This window comes from Tenrec ecaudatus, chromosome 12 (assembly GCF_050624435.1).
Source record: "Tenrec ecaudatus isolate mTenEca1 chromosome 12, mTenEca1.hap1, whole genome shotgun sequence".
Classification (NCBI taxonomy): Eukaryota; Metazoa; Chordata; class Mammalia; order Afrosoricida; family Tenrecidae; genus Tenrec; species Tenrec ecaudatus.
In genome coordinates this window covers 84,915,222-84,924,103 of record NC_134541.1, presented here as the reverse complement: position 1 = coordinate 84,924,103, position 8,882 = coordinate 84,915,222, and the positions used below count along the sequence as shown (strand labels likewise).

Here is an 8,882-nt window from a genome sequence, read left to right as displayed (position 1 = left end):
TGAGGGCTTTCTTATTTTTAACTGCCCCTCCATTTTACCAAACATGATGTCCTTCTCCAAGAACTGGTCTCTCCTGACAACATGTCCAAAATATGTAAAATACTTTCCTCTAAGTGTGTTCCATCCTTGTCTCCAACGAGCACTCTGACCATATTCATTCGAAGGCAGATTTGTTTGTCCTTGTAGTCCATGATATGTCAATATTCTTCACTAGCATCACAATTCATATGTTCCTGTTCATTCGTCTTCCTTAGTTAATGTCCCAGTTTCATGTGCACATGAGGGTATTGAAAATACTATGTCTTAGGTCAGGCATGTCTTAGTCCTTAGAGTAACATCCTAATTTTCAGTATTCTAAAGAGGAATTCTGCAGCATATTTACCCAATATACCCAACCCATTGTATCACTTGATCTCTTGTCTGCTGCTTCCGTAAGCATTGATTGTGCATCTATGCAAGTTTAAATCCTTCAAAGTTTCCATTGTTTCTCCATTTATCATTTTTCCCTGTTGGTCCCTTTGTGTGGATCTTGGTCTTCTTTACATTGAGTTGTAATCCACACTGAAGGCTGTAATCCTTTATCTTCATCAACAAGTACCTTAAGTCCTCCTTACTTCCAGCAAGCAAGGTTATATCATCTGCATATCATAGTTTGTTAACCCTTCCTCCAATTCTGGTGCCACATTCTTCTTCATATAATCCAGCTTCTCTGATGATTTGTTCAGTAAACAGATTGAATAAATATGGCAAGAGGATGCAACCTTGATGCAGACCTTTTCAGATCTCAATGCATGCAGTATTCCCTTGTTCTGTTTGCACAACTGCCTCTTGAAGTTCTGCATGAATACAATGAGGTATTCTGGAAATCCCATTCTTCTCAATACTATCCATAGTTTATTTAGATCCACATAGTTTAATGCTTTGACATAGTCAATAGAGCACAAGTAAACATCTTTCTGATATTCTCTACTTTCAGCTGAGATCCATCTGACATCAGCAATGGCATCCTTTGTTCCATGTCTTGTTCTGAATCTGGCCTGAAAATCTGGCAGCTCCCTGTAAATGGACTGCTGCAACCATTTTTTGATTATCTTCAGCAAAATTTTACTAGTATTTCATATCAATGATATTATTCACTATTTTGAGCATTCTGTTGGGTCACCATTCTTTGGAATGTGTACAGATATGAATCTCTTCCAGTCAGTCATTCAAGTATCTGTCTTCAAACTTCCCTGGCATAGACGAGTAAATGCTTCCAGTACTTCATGTGCTATTTGAAACATTTCGATTGGTATTCCATCAATTGCTGGAACCTTGTTATTTACAAATGCTTTCAATGTAGCTTGAACTTCTTCTTATAGTAACATTGGTTCTTGCTAATATGCTACCTCCTAAACTGATGGAATGTTAAGTTTGTTTCTAATATAGCGACTCTATGTGTTATGTCATCTTCATTTGATGCTTCCTACTTATCATTCAATATTATGCCCATAGAATCTTTCAGTATTGCTACTCACGGTTTGAGTTCTTTCAGTTTAAGTATGTTGGGTATGTTCTTACTTTTCGGTTTCTTACTCTTTGTCTTTGGATAGTTCATGATAATATTTAACTCTCTCTTCTTGAGCTGCCCTTTGAAATTTTCTGCTCAAACCTTTCACTTCAACATATTTTCCCCAGTTTTTTAAAGTACTCTACAATTAAGGGTAAGCATCAGAGTTTCTCCTGACATCTTCTTTGATCTTTATTTCCTGTCTTTTTAGTGACCTTTTACTTCATGTATAATGTACTTGACACATTACATTAGGAAAATATCCTGTACAGACCTCTTTAAAGTGTTCAAAAGCAAGGATATTACTTTGAGGACCAAGTCATACTTAAGCCAAATCATGTGTGTTAGGCAGCATTTCCTATAGAAACAAAACTAGGCCACTTATGATTATACAGGTTTTTATAGCAAAAAAGGAATACAGCAGCAAATGGGTCCACGTGGCAGTACAGACAGCTCAGTCCAACTCAATTTTGTGGAACAGTTAATATACTGAAGGTCCTTCCAGCTCCCACCAGCCACTTGCCCAAGGCCAAGGAAGCAAACAGTAGGAAGATGAGATGTTGAGGTGGAGCAGAGGCCAGTAGTGTAGGGTAGCAAGTAGCAAAGCACCATGGTGTAGATGTAGGGGGATCAAGTGGCTGTGGGGTGGGGTGGCATCTGGAGTGGTGGGAAGATGAGTGGAGTCGGCCCGCAGGCAGCAGACACTGCAAAGTGCTAGGTCATGGAACAGTACCACTCAGCAACTGGGTCCACCATGGTACAGAGGTTGGCTCAGCCCACAGGTAGCGCAGCACATGGTTGAGACAGTGCAGCTAGCTCAGGTAGCACGGTGGTCTGATCACCAGGGAGAGAGCGGAAGGGGTTTGGCTCAAGGAATCATTTATCTCAGTCACATCTTCAAAAGAGGTCATCAAGCTGGGACCTGATCAACAAGTTAAACTACCTACATCTTCTAATGTATGCCGTGTTGGCAAAAAACAATAACAACAACAAAAGAACCCAAACAAACCCAAAAATGCTATCACACCATATTTCAATTTCCTCTTTTGCATGTGATTTGGACATTGAATAAGGATGATCAAAGGAAACATGGCAAAGATGTATTTTGCCATGGACTGACAAAACAGGCATGTCTTGAAAGAAGTACATCCAGAAGGCTATTTAGAGGCAAAGATAACACTTTCTCTCACAAATTTGGGGGCATTGTATTAGGAGAGATTATTCTCTGGACATGAATAATCATGCTTGTTAAAGTGGGGGGGGGTGTAAAAGAAACCCTGGATGAAAGAGATTGACAGAGTGGCTGAACAGTGGGATCATTGAACAATTGTGAGAATCCCTGAGATCTGAGAAGTGCTTCTTCCTGTTAGGCATAGGGTTGAGATGAGTCAGAACTGACTAGTGGCATCTAATTGCACTGTATTAGATCTCATCAAGTGAAATTATTAGCTTTAACTGCCTAACGCTGGCTGAGAACGCTGGCCCAATCAAGTTGACACAAAACCTTATATCATAATTTCCATCATCTCCACTTTGTACTGAGTAATAATATTGTATACTTCTCCTTGATATTTTCTGCAGATATACTCTACTTGGTTTCAATGTGTTTCATTTGGTGATGTTCATACGAAGAGTCATCAATGATGTTATTGAAAAGGTTATTTCCAATTATTAGGAATTGGTCTTGCAAAACTCTATCATGTGGTTGCTATTCTTGTTTCTATCACCTCCTGATGAATATCTTCCAACTACTTCTCCTCCTTTTTGTCTCTTTCCAGTTACCAATACAGACCAATCTATCTAAAGTGTATGCTTGATTAATTTCAGACTGCAGAAGTTGGTAAAGATCTTCAATTTCTTCAATACTAGCTTTAGTGGTAGATGTTTAAATTTCGATAATAGTTGTACTATTTGTTATCTTTGTATAAGTTGTCTTCCTTGTATGAATATAGATGTTGTCCTATCACAGGCTATATTGTACTTCAATAGAGACCATGAGATGTTCCTTTTGATGCTCAATGTGATATAATTCCTCTTGAATTTGTAATTTCTTACAGAGCCAGTGGTCATCAAACTTTTTAAAGAGGGGACCAGTTCACTGTCCCTCAGACACATTGGAGGACCGGACTATAATTAAAAAAAAACTATGAACAAATTTCTATGCACATTGAACATATCTTATTTTGAAGTAGAAAACAAACGGGGTAAAACACCTGGCAGGCGGGATAAATGTCCTTGGTGGACCGTATGTGGCCCACGGGCCGTAGTTTGAGGATGCCTGATTATCTGATTCAAATAAGTCAATACCAGTCAGTTCAGCTCACGAATGGCTAGCCTACCAGTTTTTATGCATTCCAGTTCATTTCTGATGACTTATAAATTTCCTATATTTGTATTTCAGATATCCCACATTCCAATTTTTAATGGATGTTTGAAGTGGTTTCTCCTAATTTTGAGTACTTTCCCATCATTAAATGAAGGTTACAAAACATTTGTTCCATCTGTATCAATAAGGCCAGTTCTACTTTGTGGAGGCAGCTCTTGCCTAGTGAAATTTGGAGTGCCTTCCAACCTGAGTTGTTCATCTTCTGGTGCTATATCAGATAATATTCTACTGGTATTCATACGATTTTCAGAGGCTACATTTTCAGAAGTGAAGCTCCTTTTCTTTGTTCCTAATCTGTTCTTAGTCTGGAAGACCTGCTGAAACCTTCACCATGGGTGACCTGGCAGTGTTTGAAATACCAATGGCATATCTTCTAACATCAAGCAACACACTAGCCACAATAGTAAAAACAAGCATGTCTGATGGCCACTGTTATCCTTTTATCTCCCTGTATTTGCCTATTCTATATACTTCGGATAAGTGGGATCATATGATTTCCTTACAAGTTATTTCAGTCAGCATATTGTTCTCAATGTTTATTCAAGTGGTAGCATATATCAGAACTTCATTTCTTTTTATGGCTGAAATATATCTTATTTTATAACGCTACCATATTTACTTATCCACATTTGGATAAATTCCACCCTTTGGCTATTACGAATAATGTTGCAATGACATTGGTGTACAAGTATCTCTTTGAATGCCTGCTTTCGAGACTTTTGAAATATACCTGGTAGTGAAATTGATGACTCATATGATAATTCTATAATTAACCTTTTGAGAAACTGTTTTTAAAGTGGCTATACCATTTTGCATCCACAGCAGCAATGGCAATTTTTTTCTCAGTTTCTCCAAAGATGTACCAATATTTTATATTTCTCTGATAAAAGTTATCCTCAAAACTTTTAGTTAATTCTGGCTCTAAATAATCCTGTTAGACAGGAGAAAACTTCCCCAGAGGATATCCCAAATTTTTACAAAATAGACTTTCACATAATTTTCTGGTAAAATGGCTAATGGGTTTGAATACTAACCTTTTGATTTGCAGTCAAGCATTTAATCACTGGGTGTATTAATCTGAGTAGACTAGAGAAACAAATCCATTGAAACTCATATGTATATAAGAGAGAGTTTTATATAAAGGGTAATTGTACATTAAAAATGCATCCCAAAATAGTCCAGCCCAAGCCCATAAGTCTGATATTAGCCCATATGTCTGATACTAATCTATACAGTCCTCTTTAGACTCAAGAAACACATGCAATGACAACAAGTGTAGTGGGTAGAAAGTCTTTGGATCCAATGAGGTTTAAAATCTCAGCCATGGCAGGGGTCTCTACAGGGTTTCTCTGGCTTTAGAGGTCTGATTGCATCAGAGTAGATTCACGTGGCTTCTCCAGCTCAGGAAACTAGTGTAGTTCCATGTGTCTTGTCAGCAGCAATGTTTCCCAGGGACTCCAAGGAGGAGATACCAGATTTCCCAAAATTCTCAGGAGAAGGCTATGCCCACAGAGAGGCTTCATTGGCTATGACCCAATTGACCGACTAGATTCCACCCCTTCATTCTTATCCTCAAATTCACAAATGATTATATAAATACCACACTGGGTAACTAGGGCTCCTATAATCAATTTCAAAACAATGTTGTTGAGTTGATTCAGACTCATAGTGACCCGGTATGTAGGTTTTCTGAGACAATACATCTTCATAGTAGTAGAGCACCTAATTTTACCCCTGTAAAATGGTTACTTGGTTTGAACTGTCCACCTTGAGGTTAGCAGCTATGTTAGGCTGACTTCTGGAGAGAAGGAAAATCAGTGACATATGTGCATGAGCACACACAGGAACACAGAGAAGTGTATGTGAAAGTAGAACTAATGTAATTGTAAAAGTGGAGAGTCCAGTTTGGTTCCAAGTCCATGGGTCACATGTTAGACTTGACATTTCACCTGTCTCCTGTAGCTTTAGTATCTGATGAAACCAAAATAGGCAGGAAGATCACAGAATAGATTTGTTACTGGATACGTGAATTAATCCAAGTTTGACAGGTCAAATGTCAGGCCACTAAATAGGATCAGCAAGCATATGATAGGTCATTGGCTCAAGTCCACAGAACCAGCATTTGACATATCAGATAACAGAATCCAGACTCAGCAATAAAAAGCAAGCATTCCCATTTTATAGGAAGTAGGCTAACCCCCAAGGAAACTTCCTTTCATTTGCATCTGGACAAAAGGATTTCACACCAACCTAATCTTCTGTTAGGTCACATCATTGGCAATTATTAGGCCTCACATGCCAATTTGACATGAAATATACAAGAGCTGGCTTACGGTCAACCCTCAGTACAACCAGGGTTCCTATATAATCATCCAAATTGGGATGAAATAGTATCTTTCTGTGATTTGACTTGCATTTTCAAAATTCATGATGTGAACATCTTTTCATGTGATTATTAGCTACACACATCCTCTTTGGAGAACTGTTTATACTTTTGCCCATACGAAATTGATTACCTGAAATGTAATAAAAAATTAGAAATAAAAATTTATTTACCTATTTTATTTTTTAAAGGATATTTCATTGCATTTTCAGTGAAGGCTTAGATGCAGTTTAGATTCTCTTTCCATAATGTCTACACAAGTTGTCAATTGACATTAGTTACATTCTTCACAATGCAATAGCATTCATTTCTGTTCAGGTTGTCCCATTTTCATTAATCTACTTTCCATTTCCCCATGTCTTCTCATCTTTTCTAAACAATAATTATTGACCATTTGACCTTATATAAGTGATTTTATAAAGAAGCCTAGTACATACAAATGATTTCCTTTTTTTTTTGTTTATTTGAGCCAAGCTATTACTTAGGTTAAAGTGGGTTGATTTTACTTGACAATTTAAAATTATCTTAGTGTAGTAGTCTCAACTGACTTTTAAGTATGGATTTTTAATGAAGCTTTTGATATTTTACTGAAGCAAAAAATGCGAAAATCTTCACCAATTTGAGTGTAATCTTTGGGCAGGGTCTGTGCTGATCTTTTTTGGACCATTCTGATTTTACTATATGTGTTTCTAAAACTGGTTATATGTGGATTTTTAAAAAGGAATTTGCCATTCTGTTTCATAAATTTTTTTTCCTATTTTTTCAGTATCCAACTATGTGAAATTAATGAGAACAGTTGGTAAGTGGGCAGAATAGGACTGTGGTGTGTGTACACTCGTTATCTTTTTTTTTTTTAATCATTATATTGGGGACTCTTACAGCTCTTGTCATAATGCATAGATATATTATGTCAAGAACATTTGTACATATGTTGCCATCATCATTTTCAAAACATTTTCTTTTCACTCGTAATCAGACGTCCTGCTTTTGGCGGGACAGTCCCGATTTTTAACAATTGTTTCCGCATCCCGCGGCATTTTTAATAAGTCCTGATTTTGGAAAAGTATGCACAAGCTAGGTTATATGGTTTTCAGCTGCCATGTGGCTATTTCACCAGGATATGAGTTTTATCAATGGTGTCCCGCTGGTGTCCCGCTTTACCAATGTTAAAATCTGGTCACCTACACCAAGTGCTGTCTTCCTTCATCCACTTTTATGTTGTCTGTCCCCCTTGGAGTGGGTTATATGTTGATCATAGTGATTGGTTCCATATTTCTCCTCCCAACTTCCCCTTCCTTTTCAGGTGTCACTGCTCTCATTATTGGTCCTAAGAGGGTTATCTGTCCCAGATTCCCTGTGTTGTGAGCTCTTATCCGTAGCAGTGTACATGCTCTGGTTTAGCCGACTTGTAAGGTAGAATTGGGGTCATGATAGTGAGGGGGAAGGAAGCATTAAAGAACTAGAGGAAAATTGTATGTTTCATCAATGCCATACTGCATTATGACTGGCTCGTCTCTTCCTTGTGACCCTTCTGAGAGGGGATGTCCAATTGTCTACAGATGGGTTTTGGGTCTCCACTCTGCACACCGCCTCATTCATATTGATATAATTTTTTGTTCTGGGTCTTCGATGCCTGATCCCTGATCCCACCGACACCTCGTGATCACAGAGATGGGTGTACTTTTTATATGTAGGTTTTGTTGCTTCTCAATTAGGTGTCCACTTATCTTCAAGCCTTTAAGACCCCAGATGCTTTATCTTTTGATAGTCAGACACCATCAGCTTTCTTCACCACATTTGCTTATGCACCCATTGTGTCTTTAGCCATCTTGTTGGGAAGGTGAGCATTACAAAGTGTTCTTGCATTGAGGGAGTACTTGTGTAGAGGCCCAATATCCATCTACTACCTTAATACTTAACATTTAAATATATATACATAGATCTATTTCCCTATCATTGTATATAAATATATTTACATATGTACATGCCTCTATTTAGACCTTTAGAAATATCCTTTGACTCCTAGATTTTTCCTCTATTTCCTTTTACTTTTCTCTCATCCCACTATCATGTTTCAGGTTTCAGTAATTCCTCTCAGCTACATTGCTCTTGATCAAGCCCCACCAGGCATCCTACATCCTCCTCCCTGTGGATTTTACATCACTTGTTCCTTTGTCCTTAGGATTGTTGACACACCCCTTCCTTTTTCCACCTCCCCCTCTTCTATGTCCCCTCTCCTGAAACAGTTGTTCCTGTTCGTTTCACCACCAGATTGTTTATTCCGCCTATCTTATCCGTCTAGACAGACATGCAAAAACAACAATAAGCACAAAAACAAAATAAAACAAACAGCAAGAAGCAAAACAAAACCAAACAAAAAAAACCCCTCAAGCAAACAAACAACAAAAAAGAAAACCCTATAAATAGTTCCAGGTCTGATTTGTTGGTTTTTATGAGGGTTTTCCGGTTGAGTTTTGATGGGGTGCCATGCTCTGGCCCCAAAGTCTATTTCTGGTATTCCCCGGGGACTTAAATGCTTTGCTCCCCTTACTGCTCTGCAGGCC

At 38.1% G+C, this 8,882-nt stretch overlaps 1 pseudogene; it reads right to left on the bottom strand.

Moving 5' to 3' along the window:
- Positions 1–6,913: 6,913 nt before the first annotated feature.
- LOC142423570 (U6 spliceosomal RNA) lies at positions 6,914–7,014 on the bottom strand (annotated as a pseudogene).
- Positions 7,015–8,882: the final 1,868 nt, after the last annotated feature.